This window comes from Peromyscus californicus, unplaced genomic scaffold, assembly GCF_007827085.1.
Source record: "Peromyscus californicus insignis strain IS unplaced genomic scaffold, ASM782708v3 Scaffold_11__1_contigs__length_118956290, whole genome shotgun sequence".
In the NCBI taxonomy this organism is placed as follows: Eukaryota; Metazoa; Chordata; class Mammalia; order Rodentia; family Cricetidae; genus Peromyscus; species Peromyscus californicus.
In genome coordinates, this window is record NW_026294402.1 from 72,661,472 (window position 1) to 72,685,640 (window position 24,169).

General features: G+C 42.9%; 1 long non-coding RNA gene across 1 annotated transcript in view; it reads right to left on the minus strand.

The window, feature by feature from the left end:
- Nucleotides 1-13,977: 13,977 nt before the first annotated feature.
- LOC128095915 (uncharacterized) overlaps nucleotides 13,978-24,169 on the minus strand; it is a 28,766-nt gene continuing 18,574 nt past the window's right edge. The window contains exons 2-3 of the long non-coding RNA XR_008213492.1: nucleotides 16,450-16,564; nucleotides 13,978-15,835 (exon numbers count right to left, since the gene is read on the minus strand). This is a non-coding gene — a long non-coding RNA (uncharacterized LOC128095915). The remainder of the gene's footprint in view (nucleotides 15,836-16,449; nucleotides 16,565-24,169) is intronic.

Below are 24,169 nucleotides of genomic sequence, written 5' to 3' on the forward strand. Positions count from 1 at the left end.
TCTACACAATGGCCTCCTAATTGTGGTGCTCTGTTTAACCTATTTCTACAACAACACAGCTTTCCTCCAAATTTTGAGTCAACGTCTCTTTTTGCTGTTCTCATTCACTGTATTTCTTTCTTTCTTCTTACAAAGAGCGAGAAACATAAGCAGAGTGAGTCCTTTAACTGATAAGGACTTTCTAGGGTAAGCGTAGCTAGACTACATCAGGGGCCTTTCACTTACCATTACCCAGTTTTTGTTTTGTTTTCTGCAACAGGGTTTCTCTGTATAACCCTGCCTGTCCCGGAACTCGCTCTGTAGACCAGGCTGGCCTCAAACTCAGAGATCCACCAGTTTCTGCCTCTCAAGTGCTGGGATTAAAGGCGTGCGCCACCACCTGGCTCCATCCTGCAGTTTCTAAGACTCTAGAAAGGACCCTAAGTTTTAACTCTTTTCCTCAGCTGAGCTCTTATTACATTATTCTATTTGAGAATCTGGAATCTTAGAGGAATACTGAAGAGACTATTACCTCAGACACTGAAGGGTTGGTGAGTTTATCCTGTTAGCATGCTAACAAATGAGCCTGCCATGTGTACGGACAGACTTAGAGCCTGGGCCCAGAGACAATGACTTTGTTAATCAGAACACAAATACAAATGTCAGTCTGAGCAATGACTGGTGTCACAGGGTGACACATGGACCAGATGTTACCTGGGCAAACACCATAGGAGGATTCCAAGATTAGCAAAGACTGGGTCACATAGGGCTGTGGGTCTTGTCCATCCTTCCTTCCTAGGGAAGATTTCCTCAGAGAGAGGAGCTGGTCTTACTCTTCTGGGGAGAGGGCTATTTCTAAGCTTCATTATCTCTTGCTTCCATGGCCATTAGCTCTCCAAACACCCTTGAACAGAGCATCTGAAAACTGTAGGTAGGCTGTGGAGAGCTGCTTCTGCCAGCCATTACTAGGGACAAAAAGGAAGTGCCTCCCGGAGCAATTTACCAGAAATAAACCCCAGGAGCGTGAGGTCTCCGTCCTAGACTAAGCTATTTCTAGATGCACTGAAAACCTGTGTAGCCTTTTCCATCCCACTATCTTAGGGAGCCATTAAATCCCCAAACCTGGTGGGTCAGAATTGACCTGGTAAAGAGGAAGAACCCCGTAGAAAGGCAGAATCAAGAGGTCAGATGTCAGATACTCATTCAAACAGTGATTGGGAGGGGTTTAGGATTCCTGAATCTGCTCTGAGTGACTCCCTACTTTCTTAGAAAGCATGTGTAGCCTTGGGCGCAAGCAGGGAAGAAACTCATCCAGGTGTTCCTCCACTCCTTTCCCCGGAGTCTGGAAACTGCTCAGAGTCCTCATATTATGGGGTTTACAGTGTACTGGTCCTGAATTATCCAGGTTATCCTACTGATCCTGAATCATCCAATTTTCCACAGATCACGTGGTCTCATTCCAGATTCTGCAGGCAGACTGCTCACCAGAAGAAGTGACAGTTCCCATGACTGTTCCCAATCCAGACACTTCACTGGTGAATGTCCCTTTTTCAGTGTGAAAGGGCAGGTTTGAAAAGAGAGAGGTTATAATTAACAACCAGGGTATAGACCAAAGGCTTGAAAGCGTTGAAGGGTTAGAGCTTTGAAACTGGGTTATGCTACAATCAAATCAGCAACAAATCACTGAATGTTCCTGAAAACTCTAAACCCATCTTGTCTGGGATCAGACATCTCTGCAGCTCAGGGCCTCCCCTCATGTCCATAGCTAGGCAGGCGAACAGCCACGACAGCCTCCTCAGACTTCCATTTGCAGAGGAAAATGACTCTTGTGACTCCTTGTGACATTTTGGGAGCATTAAACTCAGTGAAACTTGGGGTCATCTAACAGGTTAATGATCCAAATTATTAAACCGACTGCACTAATCTATCCCACAAGGGCCACGTCCGTCGTCTAATGTCTGAAAATGAGGACACTAGGAAAGAGATGTTGAGATCAAGGTGTGAGCAGCTTGCGTCCCTCACTCAGAAGCCCATGCTCTGACTACTTAAGGGGAAGAAAGTGTAGAGGGGTCTTCTATACATTTGGTACACAGGCTTGTGGCACATGTACACACTTATAAGTATTTTGAATCCCTGGTAATGGGTTTCTCTGCTGATGGAATGAGCCAAATCAAGCTGAATTAATAAGACCAGGTTTAATCTGAGCAAAGCATTCCCGGGTGATCTCAGGGGGCGGGAGGAGGAAGAGAATCATGTGGCAGGTCTACGGACATGGTCTTGAGCAACTCTGGGTGAGGAGTGGTGCTTGGCGGGCTTTCTGAGAGACGGGGTTTGGAGAGGGAGGAGAGAGCTGAGGCGGAGCTTCCAATAGAACATATACGTGGTAGGATTGTCCCTCTACTTTTAGAATGCAATATTCTGTAGATTAAATTTTAACTTCTAGGTTACTGCCTACCTCTATCTTAGCTAAATTAGGCTTTTTGAATTATACTAACTTGCCTCTGCAGATTGTGTTAATGGCTTCGGTTGTGCCCATCTGCTTCCTAAAAGTCCATTCACAATCCTGGCAAGCTCATACATAACTCTTTAAGACTCATTCCTTAGGCATGACATCATTCATGTTCAGATTTTCCCATGGGTGGGAAACTTTCAATTGAGAAATTTTTGAACAAACAATAGGGTTCTCCGAGATAGGCTTTGGTAATCATCTCAGGCAGAGTTGCCATAGACAGCTCAATCCAAAACAATTTTTTAAAAAATCACAAATGAGATGACATTCCATTCTGGGAAATGAGTTTCCACCAATAGAAGCTGTGTTCAGGCATCCTTGAGTATCATAAATGAAGGAAATCCTGTCTTATAAACACAGTGGATTCAGATCTCCTTTCAGGGACCTGAAAGTCAAGAGAAAATGCCCCTGAAAAAGTAACTTGTTTTAGCCCTGCTATGTAAGAGGCAGAATGCCGAAATGACACTCTAGTGACCATCCCTCCTGAGCAATCCCCTGATCTTGGAGTGCAGATAGAACCCGAGAACACGTGTAAGATATTAATAATGTAATTAAGTTGCCTTAGTCATCATGGCTGAATTTGGTTTTATAACTGTGGTTGAAAGTAATGTGAAATTATCTGAACCATGTCATAGCCCAGTATCATCGGGCACCTATAGACTGTTGTGCAACGCCGTGTCACGACTTGGGCACCTATAGACTGTTGTGCAACGCCGTGTCACGAGTTTTCCACCTTGCAGCTCCGTCCTAACTGAAGGATTCCCTTTTTCCTTCTGCAGCCTGCAGCAGCCATTACCCCGCTTTCTGTCTTTATCAATCTGAGAGCTCTGGGTAACTTTTAAAAGAGGAAGCAGTAGTCAAGGTTTACCGGTGTTAATTTAACCTGGTAAGTTTTGGACACTTGTTACAGAACAAAAAGGAACTAACACACCCATTGTCCTTCGTTTTGACCAGGCCATAGGTCGTTCTAATTGTTAGAGCTAGTCCACTGGGCTCCATGGCTCCATGGTTCTTACCAAACTTAAGACAAACTGTAACATTTTCCTTCCTTTACTTACTTATTTTTGGGGGAAAAACTCTTACTTTATATCTATAAGTAGGTTACATGAATATATAGTTCACAATAAAATATATAGCAAGATATGGAGTCAAAATCCTTCAATCTTTGTTTTCCTCTGTCCTTGCTCTCACCTGCCTTACCCCCCTTCCCTGCCCCCATTTCCCACCCCCACGACCCCACCCCACCCCCGTAACCTCTGCTGTCCACATCTCCATGTTCTCTCCAGCGTTTTTAAAGTGCAAGGACATGAAGAAGACTGCTGATGACTCTCGTTCTCCATTGTCCTCTTCTTAAGTCATTTTAGAGTGCTGAGCTGGGGGAACTGGGCGCTAGGAGTTAAAACTATATTCCCCTGGCTCCTTTAGGCTGAGTGCAAGTAGGTACAATATACATAGGTATGAGTGATGCTAGAGCCAAACCTGGGAACCACTGACGCACACCCCAAACTCACCCAGATGGGCTATAAACTAAGGGGTCGTGTGGTAGTTTCCAGGAGCTTCCTTTGATACATGCCCTTTGACCCTTCTCACTCTGCATCATCCTGACTGGAAAGCAGATGTTTCATGAATGCTCTCAGAGAGGATAGCATGTGCTCAAGCTGGAGGGCCAGTGACCTAGGGAAATCAACTCCTTGAGTGTGTCATGGAGCATAGCTCTTATCTCAAGCCTGGACTGTGTGTCCCAGACATTTGCAGAGAAAAATATACACCTTCTCTTTTAAAATCACTGCCCACCCCCGTGTGTGTGTGTGTGTGTGTGTGTGTGTGTGTGTGTGTGTATGCGCGTGTGTGTAAAAGAGAGAGTTTAGATATTTATGTGTCATGACAAATGTATTCCACCTTGTTGGGGACAAATTCTCTTTTTGTCCGTTGCTGTGGACACCAGCATAGCTGGTCTGTGAAATTCCAGGGATTCTCCTGTCTTCGCCCCCCATCTTGCCATAAGAGCACTGGGGATACAGGTACTCATTACTTTGCCTGGATTTGTTTGGGTTCTGGAGATCAGAACTCAGGTCCTCAGACTGGTGTAGTGAGTATTTTACCTGCTGCATCTTCACAGCCCAAGTCACGTTCTTTTTTGTCTATTCCCACTCACAGCCAAACCAAATTCCTAATACAGAGTTTAAGAAAATAAGATATATTTTTCTTAACCTTTTTTTGTGAATAATAAAACATTGCATATACCGCTATTACACAGTGTTGTACTGGTTGCTGACTTCTCGTGTATCTGTCCATTTTGTGCTCTCAAAGAGGACAGGGAGGAGAATGCACACCAGAAACAGGATTGTGTATAAAGATTTGGGCAGGATTTGGAGAAACTGGTGAAAGACAGTAATGAGCTCCTGGACTAGCAACTAGGGAAGCCACCCACACCCTTAACTGTGAAAGCAGACGGACTGGTCCCCAGAACCCAGAGGTTTACAGCTGCAGAACAGGGTGAGCAAAGAGCAGCAGAGTCACTGTACAATAAAACATAGGACTGCTTCTTCCTTCCCACCTCCGGTCTTCTGATGATGCTCCATACTGGCTGACTCCAGTCAGAAGCCCAACAGGGAGGGAGCTTGGGGACTGAGATCCACAAAATTGACCCCTCGGGGCCCAGAGCAGGGTGGGAAAAGTGAAGAATGTGTCTGAAGTGAAAAGCAGACACTGTCTTCTATACCAGCATCATGTGCCACCCTTAGTCAGAATGAGAACCCCTGTCCCCAGTGTAGAGAGCATACAAAGTCTCACATGTTACCTCCATACCATAAAGACATTCCATCTTATTCCAAAGCCTTCATTATATCACTGTTCGTTTAACATAAAAGGGAGACCCAAGAATGTAATGAACACGTATCAAAAGTCCAACTGCTTTTTTTTGTAATGGACAACTGAATTCTTAAATGCATAAGTAAACATAAAAGACTCCAAATAGCAGCCCTCTGAAAATCAAAAGTCCCGAGAAAAAGAGCAGAAAGTTGAGTAATCAGATTTCCCAGTTTTAAAATGTACCGCAAAACAATGGTAATCGAGACACTTGTGGTCCTGGTATAGGGTAAGTATATAACACAATAGAATTGAGAGGCCAGAAATGAACTTCATTTATGTTCATTTGATTTTTGACAAGTGTGCCAAGACCACTGAATGAGAGAATTATTCTTTCAGCGTATGGTTTTCTGAATAGAAAAAAAAAAGAAGAAAGAAAGAAAAGAATCAATATACTTTACTAACACCATATGCAAAAATTAACTCAGAAAGGATCAAAAGTCCGAATAAAGAAAAAACGCTATGAAATCCACAGAAGGAAGCATAGTTGTAAGGCTTCTTTGTGTCCTTTTATCAGGCAAAAGGTTTTTTTTTTTACCTGTTAAGACAAAAAAGCACAATGACCATAGAGAACATGCATGAATTGCTTAGACCTCCTAAAAGTAATACTTGTTTGTGGCAAAGGACCATGAAGAAAATGGCAGTCCTGTCCACACCAGAGAGGCAATACTGGCAAACCATATCTCTAATAAGGATGTAACATCAGAATAAAGAATTCTCACCATGCAACAATAAAAAGACAAACAACGTACAATGTGGGAAAAGGATTTGAGCAGACACATCTCCAAAGAAGATAAGCAAATGGCCAACAGCACATGAAGAGATGCTCCATAGCCATCAGGTAAATGCAAAGCAAGACAACAGAGACCTGATGCTTAATAACTTCTAGAATAGTTCTAATAAACATAATAACCAGGGCTGATGAGGAGGTAAGCAAATCAGAGCCATCCTACATTTGTCCATCCTGTAGCTGCTAGAAATGTAAAGTTGATCCTCCTGAGGGAAGAGGTTTGGGCCATCCTCAAGATACTGAACACAGAATGCTATACTGAACCAGCAACTTTATTTCTAGTTTTTAAAAGAAAGGAAACAAATATTTACTCAAAAACATGTACGTGGATGTTCATAGCAACATTATTCATATCAGTCAGAAGGAAAAATAATTCCAGCAAAAAACTTTAATCAATTGATCAACAAAACATGCTTTATTCAAAATAGAATATTAGTTAGCCAAAAAGAAAGAAAGAAAGAAAGAAAGAAAGAAAGAAAGAAAGAAAGAAAGAAAGAAAGAAAGAAAGAAAAGATGGACTATGGATACCTGTTCGCATCATGGATGAACCTTAAAAACATTATTCCACATAAGATGCATAAGACTATTCATTGCATGATTCAGTCTATATTAAATATCTAGGGAGAAAAAAATAGAGGTTGCAAGTGGTGGAAGAGTTGCTAAATGGAAGCCATTGCTAACAGAAACTTCTTTCTGAGGCAATGAAAATATTCTGAAATTAGATAGTGGAGGTGATTGCACAATATGTAAGTGTAGAAAATGAACTGAATCATATAACTCTAAAATAGTGAATTTTGTATTGTGGTGCTTTGCATGAAAATATGAGCCTCCATAAGCTCATATATTGGAATGCCTAGTGGAACTATTTGAAGATTAGAAGGATTAGGAGGCATGGCCTTGAAGGAAGTGTGTCACGGGTTGGACTGTGAGATTTCAAAAGCTCATGCCAGACCTAGCCTCCCTCCTTTCTCTCTCTCTCTCTCTCTCTTCCCCCCAGATCCAAATGAAAAAGCTCTCAGCTACTTCTCCAGCACCATGCCTGCCTGCCTGCCACCACACCCCCACCGTGATGATAATGGACTAGCCCTCTGAAACTGTAAGTAAGCTCCCAATTAAATGCTTTATTTTATGAGTTACCTTGATCATAGTGTCTCTTCACAGTAGTAGAACAGTAACTAAGATGGTGGGTTATATTTTTTTTTTTTTTTTTTTTTTTGGTTTTTCGAGACAGGGTTTCTCTGTGTAGCTTTGCGCCTCTCCTGGAACTCACTTGGTAGCCCAGGCTGGCCTCGAACTCACAGAGATCCACCTGGCTCTGCCTCCCGAGTGCTGGGATTAATGTGGGTTATATTTTATTAAAATATTTTAGGAAAATAATCAGAGAAGGGAAATGGGGAGACACCCAAAATAACTGCTGCATCTCTCTGTTCCACCCTGTCTCTGCTCTCTCAGTTCTAACCTGACTCAGCATCTCTCAGTTCTAACCTGACTCAGCATCTCTCAGTTCGAACCTGTCTCTGCATCTTTCCTTTCTCTGAACCTAATTTTAGATCACTCTTCTCTCTGCCACTGCCCATTCCACATTCCCCTTACCTTATTAGTACCCGAGATGACTACCTTCTTCCCCTGACAGGGTGGCTCAAGTTTTACTCCAGTGGTAGATCAGCCTTTGAGTGTATTGATTAGTCATCCAGGCTTTACAAGTTGTCTGTGTTGTGTAGTAGAACTGACGTTCTCAATACTAATAAATACAAATTCCAATGACTGAATCACTTTCCATTCCTGGTGCTTTGTCTGGCAGAATCGACTTTCTCGACACTGGCGTCCATTGCTCGTCTGTAGTCACTCCTTTACCCACCTCTAGTTTTAGTAATATGAGAAGTAAAAATGACCAGGGAAGAGGTTTAATTTTCAAATTAACAAGATGGCCAGACTATACTAAATGGAAAATCATTCCTCCCTTGCACCCCTGGACCTCCAAACCCAAAGCCATAAATCTATGCCTGTGGGAGTAGCAAGGGAAATTTCTGAAAGTGAGTATAAGGAAGAATAATGACAGGTACAATCCCAACCTCTGCCTTGGGTTCTTGGACCCTCAGGTGGCGTAAGACAGACACGGCTGAAGGGTGGTCCCTGGCACAGTGCCCACACACACTGTGTCCTCTGGAGCAGTACCGTCTCTTACTGCAGCTCTCCACACTGTCTTTTCATGTGCCTTGTGGGTGATGGGGCATGTGCAAAGACATGAAAATTATCCTGGTAGGAGCCATTGTTGCAGATCTTGGATGCCAAAGGCACTCAGTCTGCACAAAGGCAGAGTGGGATGCTACGATAAAGGATCCCATCCTTTAAAGGAAAGGCCTGCTCTGCACTGAGACAAAGGGAAGGTGCCCTCGGTGCAAGACCCCATCCAGCTTTCAACTTGTGAAAGGAAGTAGCCTCAAGAGTTTTCCTCCTAGAAAGCAACAAACAAAAACTGTAGGCAGAAGTTTCTCTCTCGCCTGCCTGTTCCCAAGCACCCAGCAGTCGCTTCCCAAGCAATTGACTCGAAGGCTTAATATTACTTACAAATGTTCTCCCAGTAGCTCAGGCTTATTACTGACTAGCTCTTACACTTAAATTAGCCCATAATTCTTATCTATGTTTAGCCACGTGGCTTGGTACCTTTTCTGCATGCAGCATTCTCATCTTGCTTCCTCTGCATCTGGCTGGCAACTCCTGACTCCGCACTTCCTCTTCCCAGAATTCTCCTAGTCTGGTTGCCCCCCCTGCACTACTGACAATCAGCATTTTATTAAACCAATTCGAGTGACAAATCTTTACAGTGTACAAGAGCATTATCCCACAGCAGAAAACAGCTGCTAATGAATTTCAGGGAAGCTGACTCCATCCCAAGCGGGCAGCCAGCCCTGGCAGTGACATCCACATGGTGCAGGCTTTAGAGCAATGGCTCTCAACCTGTGGGTCGTGACCCCTTTGGGGTTGACTGACCCTTTCACAGTGGTCGCCTCAGACCATGGGAAAACACATTACGATTCATCACAGTAGCAAAATCATGGTTACAAAGTAGCAATAAAAATAATTTTATGGTTGGAGGTCACCACAACGTGAAAAACTGTATTAAAGGGTTGCAGCATTAGGAAGGTTGAGAGACACTGCTTTAGAGGCATGAAGGATGTAAGAGGGTAAAGACTGTGAATACCTTTTCTACAGTTTTAGGGAGCCACTGAGGCGAGGCTTCATGTGTGACACAGGAGTCCCTACATGAAGTCCCTAAGAGGAAAGAGACCATAAAAGACTGTTGTAGGAAGTTCTGAAGGTAAAGCCTGAGTTGCAGTGGAGACTCCATTATTGGAAGATGTCAGAGCCATAAGACATTTGCCAAGGAGAGTTACGTACAGGGAATGGAACTAGCCTGGAAAAGACACGGATGTTATAGGCAGCAAAGCTAAGCCAACTAAGCCCTTTGACATTGGACTTGGAGCTACAGGATTTGGTGTGTTTGCTTTGCCGGGTTTTCATTATATTTTGGCCCAGCGTTTTTTCACTCTGGCCCTGTTTTCCTCCCTTTGGGATGGTAATGTATATTCTGTACCATTTTATGTTTGATGTATGTAAAATTTGCGTTTTGATTTAACAGAGGATTACATCCAAGAGATTATTTTTAAGTCTCAAAAGAGACTTAGGACTTGGGATCTCTACCCAGTGTTGAGAGGCTCTGAAAGACTAGAGAGTTTTAAAGTTGGTATAAATTCATTTTATATTGTGATATGACTATAAACCTATAGGGGTCAGAGAGTGGAAAGTGGTAGTTTGAGTGAGAAATGTCCCTTATAAGCTCACTTGGTCCCAGTTGGGGAGGTTTAGTTAGTGTGGCCTTGCTGGAGGAGGTACATCATTGGTGTAGAAGGAGGAAGCTTTGAGAATATATACCACCCCACTACTTCCAGTTGCTGTCTGTTTTATGCTTGCCTTTGAAGATGTGAGCCCTCCACTCTCTGCTCCTTCCTCCATGCCTTCCCGCCACAACGGACTCTTATTCCTCTAAAACTGTAAGCCTAACTGAACTCTTTCTTCTCTAAGTTGTCTTGGCCACAGTGTTTTATCACAGCAGCAGAACAGTAGTTCATACACCCTCTTCCTGTCTCTTCCTCGGAGCCCACCATGACATGGTCTATTTTGTTTTACCACAATCTCCCTGCCCTAATATTCTGCCTCTTATTGGCTCAGAAATAATGGATCCAAGGGATCATGGACTGAGGGCACAAGCCCAAGTAAATCTGCTTTTAAACTGTTTTATCAGAAGTTCTAACACGCTAGTAAAGATGCGAGCTCCGGAGCCTAGTTGTAATGGTGTCGCCTCCTGTATGAACCCATTACAGAGGGATTTTGCCTTTGTTTGCCTATTGCTGCTTTTGGATTTGGGATAAATTTGAGTTCAAGGTGGAGGCAGTTCTAAAAGCATTGCTTGGGTCCCTGAAATCCTGTCAACAATAGGCCAGTAATCTCTCAGGGGCTACCACGGGGATCCCTCTTTCAGAAGACCAGCCTCTCTAAAGACTTTCTACTCATCTTTTGCTACGGCCATAAATCTTGGTTTCAGTTTCTCACTCAGGGAACACAGAGCCTAGGTCCTTGGTGTTGACATTGACATAAGCCTTCAGGAGAGAAAAGAGTAAGCTGGCAGCAGCGTTTGTCACCCACTGGCTGTGGTCAGCACTACCGACCTGGCTGGGAGGTGTTACCATCTTTCCTCTCCCTGCTTAGTGATCTTGGCAGAGTCGTGTGATTCGTGAGAAAGGGTGTTGATGAGACGCAATGACAGGGTAACTATATCCCAACAACTACAGGATAGTATGAGCAGGGCAGCAACTTCTTGTCTCCTGCTGCCAAACCTGCTTGGTAAAAGGAACCACTTGTGGGATTTCCTAAACTCTGGTTTGCTGCCCCTTTGCTTCAGTGAGTCACACTTGGTGAGCGCAGAGCCAGGATCCTGTGACTCTCAAACTCTTGATGACACCACCAAGGAACGACATGCAGCTGAGCAAATCTCTGGGGAGTGATAGCCACCATCTGCAAAGGGTTTTACAGTTTAAGGGACAATTTCACACACAGTTTCTCATTCTTTTTTTTATTAAGAGATTTTCTATTCATTTTCTATACCAACCACAGATTCCCCTGTCCTCCCTCCTCCTGCCCCCCAGCCTCCCCCCCGAAATCCAGCCCCAATTCCCACCTCCTCCAAGACAAGGTCTCCCATGGACAGTCAGCAGGGCCTGGTACATTCAGATGAGGCAGGTCCAAGCCCCTCCTCCCTGCACCGAGGCTGTGCAAAGTGTCTCACCATAGGCACTGGGTTCCAAAAAGCCAGCTCATGCACTAGGGACAGGTCCCGGTCCCACTGCCTGGGGGCCCTTTATACAGTTCAAGCTAAACAACTGTCTCACTTATCCAGAGGGCCTAGTCCAGTACCATGGGGGCTCCTCAGCTGTTGGTTCACACTTCATGCGTTTCTACTTGTTTGGCTAGTTGTCTCTGTACGTTTTCCAATCATGGTCTCGGTATCTCTTGCTCATAGAATCCCTCCTCTCACTGATTGGACTCTTGGAGCTCTGCCTGGGACCCGGCCGTGGATTTCTGCATCTGCTTCCTTCAGTCACTGGATGAAGGTTCTATGATGACAGTTAGAGTATTCAACCATCCAATCACCAGGTAGGCCAGCTTAGGCACCCTCTCTGTATGGCAGTTTCTCAGAAAATTGGGAATCAATCTTCCTCAAGACTCAGCTATACCATTCTTGGGCGTATACCCAAAGAATGCTCAATCATACCACAAGGACACATGCTCAACTATGTTCATGGCAGCACTATTTGCAATAGCCAGAACCTGAAAACAACCTAGATGTCCCTCAACTGAAGAATGGATAAAGAAAATGTGGTATATATACACAATGGAGTACTACTCAGCAGAGAAAAACAATGACATCATGAGGTTTGCAGGCAAATGGATGGAACTAAAAAATATCATCCTGAGTGAGGTAACCCAGACTCAGAAGGACAAACATGGTATGTACTTACTCATAAAGTGTATACTCAATATAAAGCAAAGGATAACTAGACTGCAACCCATAGCTCCAGGGAGGCTAGCTAGTACGGAGGACCCTAGAAGGGTGCATGGATCGCCCAATGATGGAGAAATGGATGAGATCTCCATGAGCAAGCAGGGGGTGAGGGGGGGTAATGGAGGGCAAGGGACAGGGGATGAGAGTTTAGAGGAGTGGGAGGTTTGAGCTGGAATGGGAACAGTGTGGGAGAGCAAGGAAAGAGATGCCATGATAAACGAAGACACCATGGGAACAGGGAAAAGCAGAGTGTTAGGGAGGCTCTCAGGAATCCACAAGGATGACTCCACCATAGACTACTAGCAGTTTCTCATTCTTATAGCACTACAGACCTGATGATACAATTCTCCCCACTTTTCAGGGGCTCAGAAAAGCTAGGTGATTTGCCTGTGACAGTATCTACATATTCAAATACCTATGGATGACAGGCAGTTTCATCCATCCTTTTAAATCATTGATTAATTTGTTCATCTACTTACAATTGAGCATTCACTTGTGCGGTGGTTTGAATGAAAATGGCCCCCATAGGCTCATAGGGAGTGGTATCATTTGAAAGGATTAGGACATGTGGCCTTATTGAAGTAGGTGTGGCCTTGTTGGAGAAAGTGCGTCACTAGGGGTGGGCTTTGAGGTTTCAGAAGCTCAAGCCAGGCCTGGTGGCTCACTCTCTCTTCCTGCTGCCTATGGATCCAGATGTAGAACTCTCAGCTACTCTCCAGCATCATGTTGGCCTGCATGTCATCATGCTTTCCACCATGATAATAATGGACTAAACCTCTGAATTTTAAGCCAACTCCAATTAAATGCTTTCCTTTATAAAAGATGCTGTGGTCATAGTGTCTCTTCACAGCAAGAGAAACCCTAAGACAACTTGTCTAAAAAGTATATATTGTATACAGATGCCTCCTTTAGCCTCATTAATAGCAAGTTCTGTTTTGCCATTGCTTTCTAGGAGGAGAAAACTCCTTGGACCATTTCTTTCCACAACCTGGAAGCTTAGATGAATGGGGTTTCCCTGAGGGCACCCTTCCCTTTGTTCTCACGCAAACCAGGCCTCTCCTTGATGGTTGCTAACCCCCTTAACAATTTACAACTGCTCTTGCAGCATGTGACTTCACTAAGTATTAAGTTGTTAGTGCTCTTTTTCTCTCCAGCCCAGAGACTTTGTATTTCTTTCTGTCCCAGTTGCTATTTTTCACTATAGACCTGCATAAGCCTAATCAATAGCAACCGCTCCACAGATGACTCAATGTTATGTTGTCTTGAAATTTCCTCTGCCAAAGAAATTCATCTACTGCTTTTTGATTTAGCCTCAGGGAAGTTCTCAGGACATGGACACAAAGTAGCTACATTCTTTGCTAATATATCACATTAATGGACTATAACCCAGTTGCAACTTGGTTCCCCGTGAAATCTCTTGAGCTGGGCCTCCACCATCTGCACTGCTCTCAGACTGTTGTCTTTCAGTCTTCTACTATAATGATCCACTAAGCTCTGTTTACAGCATCCAACCACTTTTGTACTCAAAAGTTCTTCATTCCTCCAAAACCAACATAGTTAGGTTCTTCACAGCAACACCCCACTCCTGATACCAGCTTCTAAATTTGTTGCTATAATGAAATACACCATCACCCAGGCAACTTATAGAAGAAAGAGTTTATTTTGGCTTATGGTTCCAGAGGAATGAGAGGCCATAATGGTGAGGAAGCCTCACAGCAAGCAATAAGCATCATGACCAGAGCATGAAGCTGAGAGCTCATGTCTTCACATGGAAACACAAAGAAGAGTTAACATGGGCTGGAGAGATGGCTCAGTGGTTAAGAGCACTGGCTGCTCTTCCAGAGGTCCTGAGTTCAATTCCCAGCAACCACACGGTGGTTCACAACAATTGGTAATGAGATCTGGTGCCCTCTTCTGGCCTGCAGGTATATGTGCAGGCAGAATACTGTATACATAATAAACAAACAAACAAATAAACAAAGAAGAGTTAACTAGAAGTGGCACAAGGTTTTTAATTTAAAAGCCCAACCCAAGTGATATACTTCTTACAAGTCTGTACCACCTAAATGTCCCCAAATAGGGCCACCAACTGGGAACCAAGTGCGCTGGTTAGTTTTATTGTCACCTTGATACAAGCTATAGTTATATGGGAAGAAAAAAAAATCCTCAACTGAGGGATTGCCTCTTTCATGTTAGCCTTTAGAGAAGCCGGTGGGATATTTTTTGATTAATGTTTGATAAGGGAGAGCACCGCCCACTGGGGGCAGTACCACCCCTAGGCAAGTGGTCCTGGGTGATACAAGAAAGTAAGTTGAGCAAGCCATGGGGAGCAAGTCAGTAAGCATTTTTCACTCATCTCTGCTTTAGTTCTTGCATCCAGGTTTCCATCCACCTTGGATTTCTGCCGTGGCTTCTCTCAATGGTTGACTGTTTCAGGACATATAAGCCAAATAATCCCTTTTCTTTTCAAGTTGCTCTTGGCTCTGGTCCTTATTACAACAATAGAAAGTAAACGATGACACCAGTGTTTAAATGCTGGAGTCTATTGGGTATGTTTCTCACAATGGAAATTCTTAACAAGAAATAATGCATGGCTCTTCATTACCACACTATTTCCAACAGCACCAGCCCACTACCATCCCAGATATCCTAGGATGGAAGAACAATTTTCCCAATACTGACATCATCCAGGCTATTCCTCCAGACAAGGAGTGGGCCCTCTGTGAGGCTGCCTAGAAAACAATATAGCCTTGTGCTTAATACAGCATTAATAGAGGTTAGAGAGCAAGTTCCTCAGTGCTGAGCATTGCCACAGGAAACCCTGCCACGAGATGACAGCTCACGGCTCTAAACCATGGGCTTGGATCTCAGCCCACACAGTGAGAGAGAGGGGCTGGCCATACTCCCAACCTGGAAACTGATCTGGCAAGAGAGTGTGAGAGATTAGGCGATACTGCACATCAACACTGGGATATCCAGTCCCCTCCAATCACAAGGACAGGCTGCTACTTCCTCCTTTTAGCTTGAATGTCTTCACCTTATGGGGAGGAGGGAGTTGGATGTTGACAGGCTAATCCTTTGCTGTGGGTTTTCTAACAAGTTCCATGCCTGAAGTCTGGATATGCCCATTAGGCTTCATTTATACCGGACTAGTGCAGTGAGGTGTGCATCTGGACAGACAGACACCAGACCTTTCTTGAAGATAATCAACCCATCAAAGGTTAACATTAGAGATAAGGCAAAGGCCATCTGTAAGGACAGCTAATTACTAATTGCTCCTGGGAACCCCAAGGCATCATTAGCATTAGCTAAGTAAGCACTCTACCACTGAGCAGCCCTAGCCCCAGGGTAGTACTCTTGAACTTTATAGGGCTCCTGGAGAGTAAGGCAGAGGAGGGGGAAGATATGTGATCTCCAAATGAAGACTGATTTGAACAAAGAACATATAGCTAGCCTGATGGTTGTCTGCACAGATGTCCTCAAATTCCTCTATTTCCAGGGAAATTTCTCATTTTAGATCCACTCCATTCATCTTCGAGACAGGCTGGATAAACGACAATAAACAAATCTGTAGGGAAGAAACAGTATCAGAAACAGGTTGGCTACATAAAATGAGATTTTAAAATTGTTAGCTCATTATCTTCTTATGATCAAAGATACTAGGATCATCAAGGAAAAAGAGCTCTTTCATAAGGTTTATTTATTTATAGCCAGGCATAGTGGCACATGCTTTTAATCCCAACACTTAGGTGGCAGAGAAAGGTGGATCTCTGCTATTTTTTCCTTCATCTTTCCACTTAAAAGTGTTTTATTTGCACGTACATTGTGTGTCTATATCTGGTGTGTACTATTTGGTATGGCTATATGTGGACATATGGGGTGAATGCACATGGGTGTGTGCATGCCTGTAGAAGCCAGAGAGTGGCAGTGTATTTCTTCAATTATTCTCCATCTTTTAAAAAAAATTTTTGAGATAGATTCTCTTCCTGAACCTGATGTGCTTCTATTCAGCTGCACTGGAGAGCTAAAGAGCTTCCGGGTTGCACCTCTCTCCACCCCTCACCCCCAGCATTGTAGACACAGATGTGGGCCACCACCCCTGGCTTTTCATGTGCGTTCTGGGGTTGAGAACTCAGGTCCTCATACTGGCACAACAGGCACCTCACCAGCTAAGCCACTTACCCACTCCTGAGCTCCCCGTGAGCATGCCACAGAGCTGCTTCTGCACCAATGTTATCACAGCACCGTTCGCAGCAGTTAAATTATGGAACCAACCTAAGCGTCCAGCAACAGAGGCCTGGATAGAGAGAACGTGCTGTATTCACAAGGGAAGATTGTTCAGCCACAAAGAATAAAGTTATGTCCCTTTAAGGAAAGGAATGCAACCAGGGATCATTCGTATTAAGCAAATTGAGCCAGTCCATCTTAGAAATACAAATATTTCTTTCTCTCACATGTAGTTTTTAAATTTTATATAAATACATAAAGCCATGTATGTACAAATGAGATGAAAGTAGAATAAAAAACTGTCTCAGGGATTAAAAGTTACTAAGGATGGAGGTGACAAAGGGGTAGGTGTGGGTGGAATATGTTCAGCTTACATGCTTGTATGAATGTCCTTATACAAAACAGTACCATGAATGTATACAACGAAAAAAGATTTTAAAGAAATAAATTGTTCATCTCTCCATTTCATTCTGCTTTTAAAAGTACCTCTTTAAATTATTTATATACATAATCTTGAACTGTTTTCCATCCCTCAATCACTATCATAAAACAAGAAAACCATGTAATAATCACTTTCATGAAGGGCTGTGCTAGACACTAAAGTACTAGGTTTGAATAAAGCAGTCTCTGTCCCCAACCTGGCCCAGACACAATAAAAATTTACAAGGTGTGATTTAAATTCCAAGAGATAATGGAGGGAAGAAATAGAGGTTTGTCTCTGTTGACTGGAATCCCTTGCTTGTCAGGACCATGCTACCGCCTGCTCACACGGCCATGGCTGGTTCCCTCACAAAGTGTATAGTCAAGTGGGAGAAAGCGATGTGGTATGCAGGATGGGAATTGGGGGAATGAGAAGTCAGGTAGTAGAGGAACACTGTCAATCATGGTAGGCGTCAGGAAGAAGGGTGAAGAGCAAGGAAGAACCACGCTGCAGCCGCAATCAGGAAAGTCACAGCTGCATCAGCATCAGGACAGGCCTGCAAAGTCTCCCCCGCTAAGTGGATTTCTGAGTGTTCAGGTGACCACTGTGGAAGATGTAAGGAGCCTAAGCTAATCAGATGGGATCAGACAGTTATTTTCATTCCAAAAGATCTATTTACTGTCTAGAAATACTTTTTTCTCTTTTCTGTTCCTTTTTTCTTGTTCTTTCTCAACCCATGTTTCAAAGATTACTCATTTTGAAGTTCACATTTACAATTTAGTTTTAAAATATTTATCTACATATATTTTATAAGACTATCTGCAAGGTACTCTACATATAATTACATTATCTATATTCAGGATTATTTCAAATTTTAACTTTGAAACAGAATCCAAATTACTCTTTGAAATATCTGCTAGAGGCTGGAGAGATAGCTCAGCAGTTAAAAGCACTGGTTGCTCTTCCAGAAGACCTGGGTCAAGTTCCCAGCACCTACACAGTGGCTCACAACTATCTGGAACTCCAATCCCAGGGAGTCTGAAGTCATCATCTGAACTCTATGGGTACTCCATGCATGTGGTGCACAGATATACACACAGTCAAAACACTCACACATATAAAAACAATTGATTTTTAAAATAAAATAATCAAAGAACGGAATTTCTGCTGAATCTTCAAGGAACTTGGATAGAATAACATGGCCTAGATCTTGATTGTTCTTACATGAAATATTCTAGGTGATAAGAGGAATGTGTGATGTGAGTGTTTCACAAAATGGCCAACTGCGCTTCAGTCTTAGCAAATAAAATTCTGATTATAAGTATGAAAAACTATTGTTAAGGAGAATCCTTGAGATAAGAGAAACAATCGTCCCAAATGATTATTGTCCTGGTGTGACCAATAAGCATTCTGGAGGGATAGGATGTGTGTCAAGGGAGTGTTGGTTTTAATGTGGCAGCGCTGCGTTATTCATTAAGTGGTGTTGTTACTGTGGGAAAAAGGCCACAAGGCACGACAAAACTCACTGTCAGAGCTTTATTAGGAGAAGAAAGGGACAGAAGAGAGCATGACCAGGCCCCTGGAAGACACGTGCAGAGAGAGAAGGTGGGGAGGAGAAGGAGAAGAAGAAGGGGGAAGGGGTCTGTGTCCCGCTTCTTATGGATTCCCCTGCACATGCGCATATGGGCTTACAGAGCTATGTCACGCATGCACATAGATTGTGTGATCACGCTGCATGCAAATTATGCAATCACACAGTGCGCAGATTATGTTGGATGCCAGGCCCCTTACTTGACTACTGAACTGTGCATGTGCGCTCATGTAGCTGGGTGCAGTGGCCAGGAATTTCAACAGGGAGCAATAGCAAATAGAGAGAGAGAGAGAGAGAGAGAGAGAGAGAGAGAGAGAGAGAGAGAGAGAGAGAGAGAGAGAGATCATTGGCCTCTTTTTCTTTGATTATTATTGTTACATATATGCAAACACATAAATATATGAACACAGCCTTGACAGCTTGTACAACATCTTCCGGCACTATGAAAGCTAGTCCTCGGGGAGGAAACTCTCAGGTCAGATCCAGCTCAATTCTTCCAATTCCTATGTCCAAAGTATGTGGTGTCTTCAACAATGAGGATTTAAGTTCAACTTCTGGGAGGCGACCAAGAGCAATAGCAATAGCCTGTATTGTCCTAAGAGCATCAGCAAGAGCCTATATTATTTTGGGAGTCTCTTGGATTCCCCTGAACAACAACTAGAAAGGAGGCTTCTTATGCCTGGCACTGAGTTTTTTGTTAGATGGTCTATGCATCTTGGAGAAAGCATTATCACCCCAATTGGCTTAACTTCACTTAAACTATATATGTTTGGATACACATACAATTATACGTATTATATGCAATTTTAGGTAAATATAAAATGATTCCTTATGGATTTTTCAAACATCCTTAGTGTTATTTATTCCCTTCCACTGTCCTTTCCTCTACATTGACCACCCTTCCCCATTCTCAGTTAAAGACCTTCCCATGGTTTTCCCCATTTCTCCCTTCCTGTCACCTCTACCTTTCTATGCCCTCTATCATGCACCCTCAATGATAACCTTCCTGTGTTCCTGGTTTCTTTGGTTATTTTAGGCTACATGTTCACATCTGAAGATTTGTAGCTAGGAATCATGGATAGAGAGAACATGAATTTGTCTTTCTAGGTCTGGGTTATCTCACTCAAGTATAGTGTTTTCTTCCATCCATGTACCTGCAAATTTCGTGATTTTATTTTTTATAGCTGAATAGAATCCCATTGTGCAATATGTACTATACTTTCATTCCCCATTAATCTGTTGAAGAACATTTAGCTAGCTAGCTAACTATTGTGAATATAGCAGCAATAAACATTGCTGAGACATATTTTTGATATAGGATGTCAAGTCCAAGCATAGCTGGATCATATGGCAGATTTATTTTTAACATTTTGAGCAATTTCCACACTGATTTCCAGAATGGCTGCACCAGTGTGCATTCCCAACAAAAATGAATGAGGGCTCTCTTTCCCCACATCCTCACCAGCATTTGTTGTCAAAATTGTTTTAATTGACACTTCCCTAGTTGCTAAGGATGGTGAACATTTTTGAGATATTTCTTAGCCATTTTTATTTCTTCTTTGGAGAACTCCCTGTTCAGATCCATAGCCCATTTTTTTTTACATTAGATCATTTATTTTCTTGATTCTTTGTTTTTCGAGTTCTTTATATATTGTGGCTATTAATCTTCTGTCAGACGTATAGCTGGCAAAGCTTCTCTCCTTACTCAATTGATTGCTGGTGATGCCTTTCTGTATGCTGTGAATGTGTTGCTCTGATTGATTGATAAATAAAATGATGATCAGCCAGTAGTCAGGCAGGAAGTATAGTATAGGTGGGACAAGCAGAGAGGAGAATTCTGGGAAGTGGAAGGCTGAGTCAGGAGACGCTGCCAGCCACTGCTGCCATGAGAAGTAAGATGTAAAGTACCGGTAAGCCACAAGCCACATGGCAACTTAACGATTAATAGAAATGGGTTAATTTAAGATATAAGAACTAGATCACAAGAAGCTTGCCATGGCCATACAGTTTATAAGTAATATAAGTCTCTGTGTATTTACTTGTGTCTGAGTGACTGCGGGAGCCAGGTGGACACAGGAAAACTCCAACTACAATTGATTGTTTCCTTAACTGTACAGAAGTGCTTTAGTTTTATGAGGTCCCACTCATCAAAACTTTAAAAATAAAATATGAACAGAAACTTCACAAAAAGTACATTAATGTCCAATAAGTTTTAAAAGCCCAAGATCTTTAGTTGTTAAGAGAAATGCAAATTAAACTGAAATAATATGCTACTGGAAACTCATTCATATGTTTAAAGTTTAAATGACTGATACCCACCCAATGTTAGCAAGAATATAAAGGAGACAGAACTTTCACCTGTGCTGGTGAGAATGCAAACTTTGGCAATCTAGCAGTTTCTTAAAGAGTTAAGCACACATCTGTCGTATGAGTCAGTAATACCAATTCTAGTGTTTATACAAAATAAATGAAAACATTCGCCCACAAAAACTCTTGTGTAAGGAAGCTTATAGCAGCTTTATTCATAATAGCCCCAAACTGGAAACAACCCAGGTGCCCATCAATAGAGCAGAAAAATAAACTGTGATGTACTCAGACAGTAGTATGCAACTAACTAATGAAGAGAAACAAACCACTCGTACATGCAGAAACATGAATGAATCCCCAAAGTCTACACTCAGTGAAGAAAGTCAGTTGCAAGAGTGTATAATATGTGATTCTATGTATGTGAAGTTCTGCAGGGGAGAAAAAAAACTATAAAACCAGAACAGCAATTGCTTCTAGAAGTGACCGAGCCTGAGTAAATTTCCTGGTTGATGAAAAGATGCCTACATCTTTTAAAATATAGAGTTTAATACATGTTAATAGTTGTCTTACTGGGACGGCGGGGAAGGCAGACACCAAAAACATGTTCTTGCATGCTGGGCCACTTGGAACAGCTTAGTGAGAACATGGCATCTACTGTGTGTTTAAAAAAAAAAATGCTACAAATACCATTCTGTTGCCCCCAATCAAAAAAATATTTTTAAAGAAAAGTCCAAATGCTACCATTGCCTGGAATTATGTAAGTTTTATTTATCATTGCATAGTGTTAAAGCTGATGGAATATGCTCACTGACACACTTTGACTTGGGTTAAGCGCTTACATCCTTACATTAATATTAAAGTCACACACAAGTCAAAATGGAAAAGCTGCCAGTGTTTGCTTCTGTCTCTCTTTTCTACTCGCAATCACATATTTAAGCACCTTTGATCCCGTGGGGGAAAATGTTATCTAGTGTTCAGAACCACCAGCAACGGGAACAATTTTAAAACGGACTGTTCTCTTGCCAGGGTGATTCTTAAGTGTGCCCTCCACGGACTAGGATTTCTTGAAAGATGTCTTGTCATCATTGTTTCACGTTTGGTATGAGTAGTGCACAGGTGAGTGCCTTCAGAGACGCGTGGTGCATGGCTGTAGAAACAGGAAGATTACCGGTTCAGGCCATAAGACCAGTCAGGGGCTTGTCACACACACACACATCTGGACACCTGGAAGGAGAGAATAGCAAATCAGAAGTCCAGTGGACTTTCCACATCTGATTTCACCCACATTGCCAGTCCCTGGCAGATGAGGCTTCTCCACTCCTCTGAAGGCCGCAGTCTTGGCAAACCCCTGGGTTCGTCGGTCTGACTGCATACAGTGTCACCAGCTCCCTGTACCAGTTTCTCCTTTAGCGAACTGGGAGCTCCAGAAGGCGCTAGCATCAGAAAGGGAGGGCTGCAAACACTGTCTGTGCTTTGACCAGATGTCAGCTACGTGGATATACACATTTGCTAAAACTAATTGAACTCTACCCAGAAGAGAGGTAAATTTCACTCTTTAAATTATAACTTAATTTACAAAAAACTTATTTCTAGCAGACGATCATACTGTGCAATCTCCAGTTCCTTTTAATTTTACATATGTGGTGAGGAATGCACTGTTTTGAAGTCTATCTCTATATACATTTATTTTAGTTTTAGCCTTTTGGTAACGTGAGCATCATGATGGAAAAAAAAAAAGGATCACTGTGTTACTAATCATAAACCACAACAGATAGGCTCCTCTGGGCCCTCTTCTTAATTATCGAAACTGCCACTTTTCACAGAAGGAACCCGATCAACAGAACAGCTCAAGGCTGCACCCTAGGAAGACACAGCTCCCTATAGTGCCTGCCTTCAGAGAACTCAAAAGATCACCAAAAGAATTTACTGTTTATTCTAGCCAACACCCAAAGACAGCCTATGAGGCTCGGGGTAGGGTGGGGTAGGGGAGTCAGGTGTGGGGAGGGGAGAGGTGGGGAGAGCAGTCAGTCTCACTTCCAAGAGTACCAGGGCCCAACACTCCTTTCCCAGCCACCCCCCTCCCACCCATCCCCCACCTCCCCACCCCCGCTTCCCTGAGTTGACTACTCTAGGCACTTGATGAGAAGCATGCGCAGTTAGTGCTTTTGTGGCCGACTTACTTCACGAAGCATCACGGTTTCCAGGGCCACGCAGATAACAAACAGATTTCTTTCTTTTGGAAGGTTGAATAGTACTCATCAGACGTACATGGTGCATTTCCTTCATCCATTTACTTCTTGGTGGGTATGATGAGTGTCGTAATGCTGCTGTGAACATGGGAGCAAACATCTCTTGGGGTTCTAACTCTTGGGGGGGGGGTTCCAATTGCTAATTCTTTTGGATTAGATGCTAATTTGATTTTTAGTGTTTTAAGGAAACTTTATACCATTTTCCATGGCTCTGATATAATTTTATGTTCCCAACAATACTATTGTGTTTCATAATTGTCCCCTTTTCTCCACAATTTTGCCAACACTTTGGTTTGTGAAAACAGTCACCCTAAGAGGTTTGAGGCAATAGCTTGAAGAGGCATTTACATTTCCCTATGATTAAATGATGCCGAGTGTCTGTTCATGCTGCCACTTTCTGTCATTTTGGGGGGAATGTCACACAGTATTAGTGCCTGTTGTCTCTGGTTGGAGAGTCATAGGTGAAACTTTTCTTCCTCACAGGTTTTTTGGGAAAAAAAATTTACTTTAGAAATACAGAGTAAAGTGTTTCATCACGGCATTTCATACACGTAGGTCCCTTTCCCTTGTTCTCACTGGTTCCTCCTGCTCACCGCCCTCCCGAGTCCCTCTCCTCATCTGCTTGCCTGCCTCTCCTTCCCTCCGTTAACAACCCTTTCTGTTCTTCCATTATATGTATTCCATTGCTTTTCCCTTACTTCTCATGATCCCCCTTCTACTTTCATGACCTATACACCACACACACACACACACACACACACACACACACACACACACACAGACACACGACACACACACACACACATACACACGACACACACACATGACAGACACACCACACACACACACACACACACACACACACACACACACACACACTCACACACTTTTAAATTTAGGTCCCACATACATGAGAAAACATGAGTGAGGTATTTGTATTTCTGAGTCTGGCTTATCTCGCTTAATATAGTGATTTCTGGTTGTATTCGTTCTCTTACACATGTCATGATTTCATTTATTTTTATGGCTGCCTGAAATTCCATTAAGCATATATGCCGCATCTTTTTCTTCACTCACCTGTTGATGGGCATAAGATTGGCTCTATGT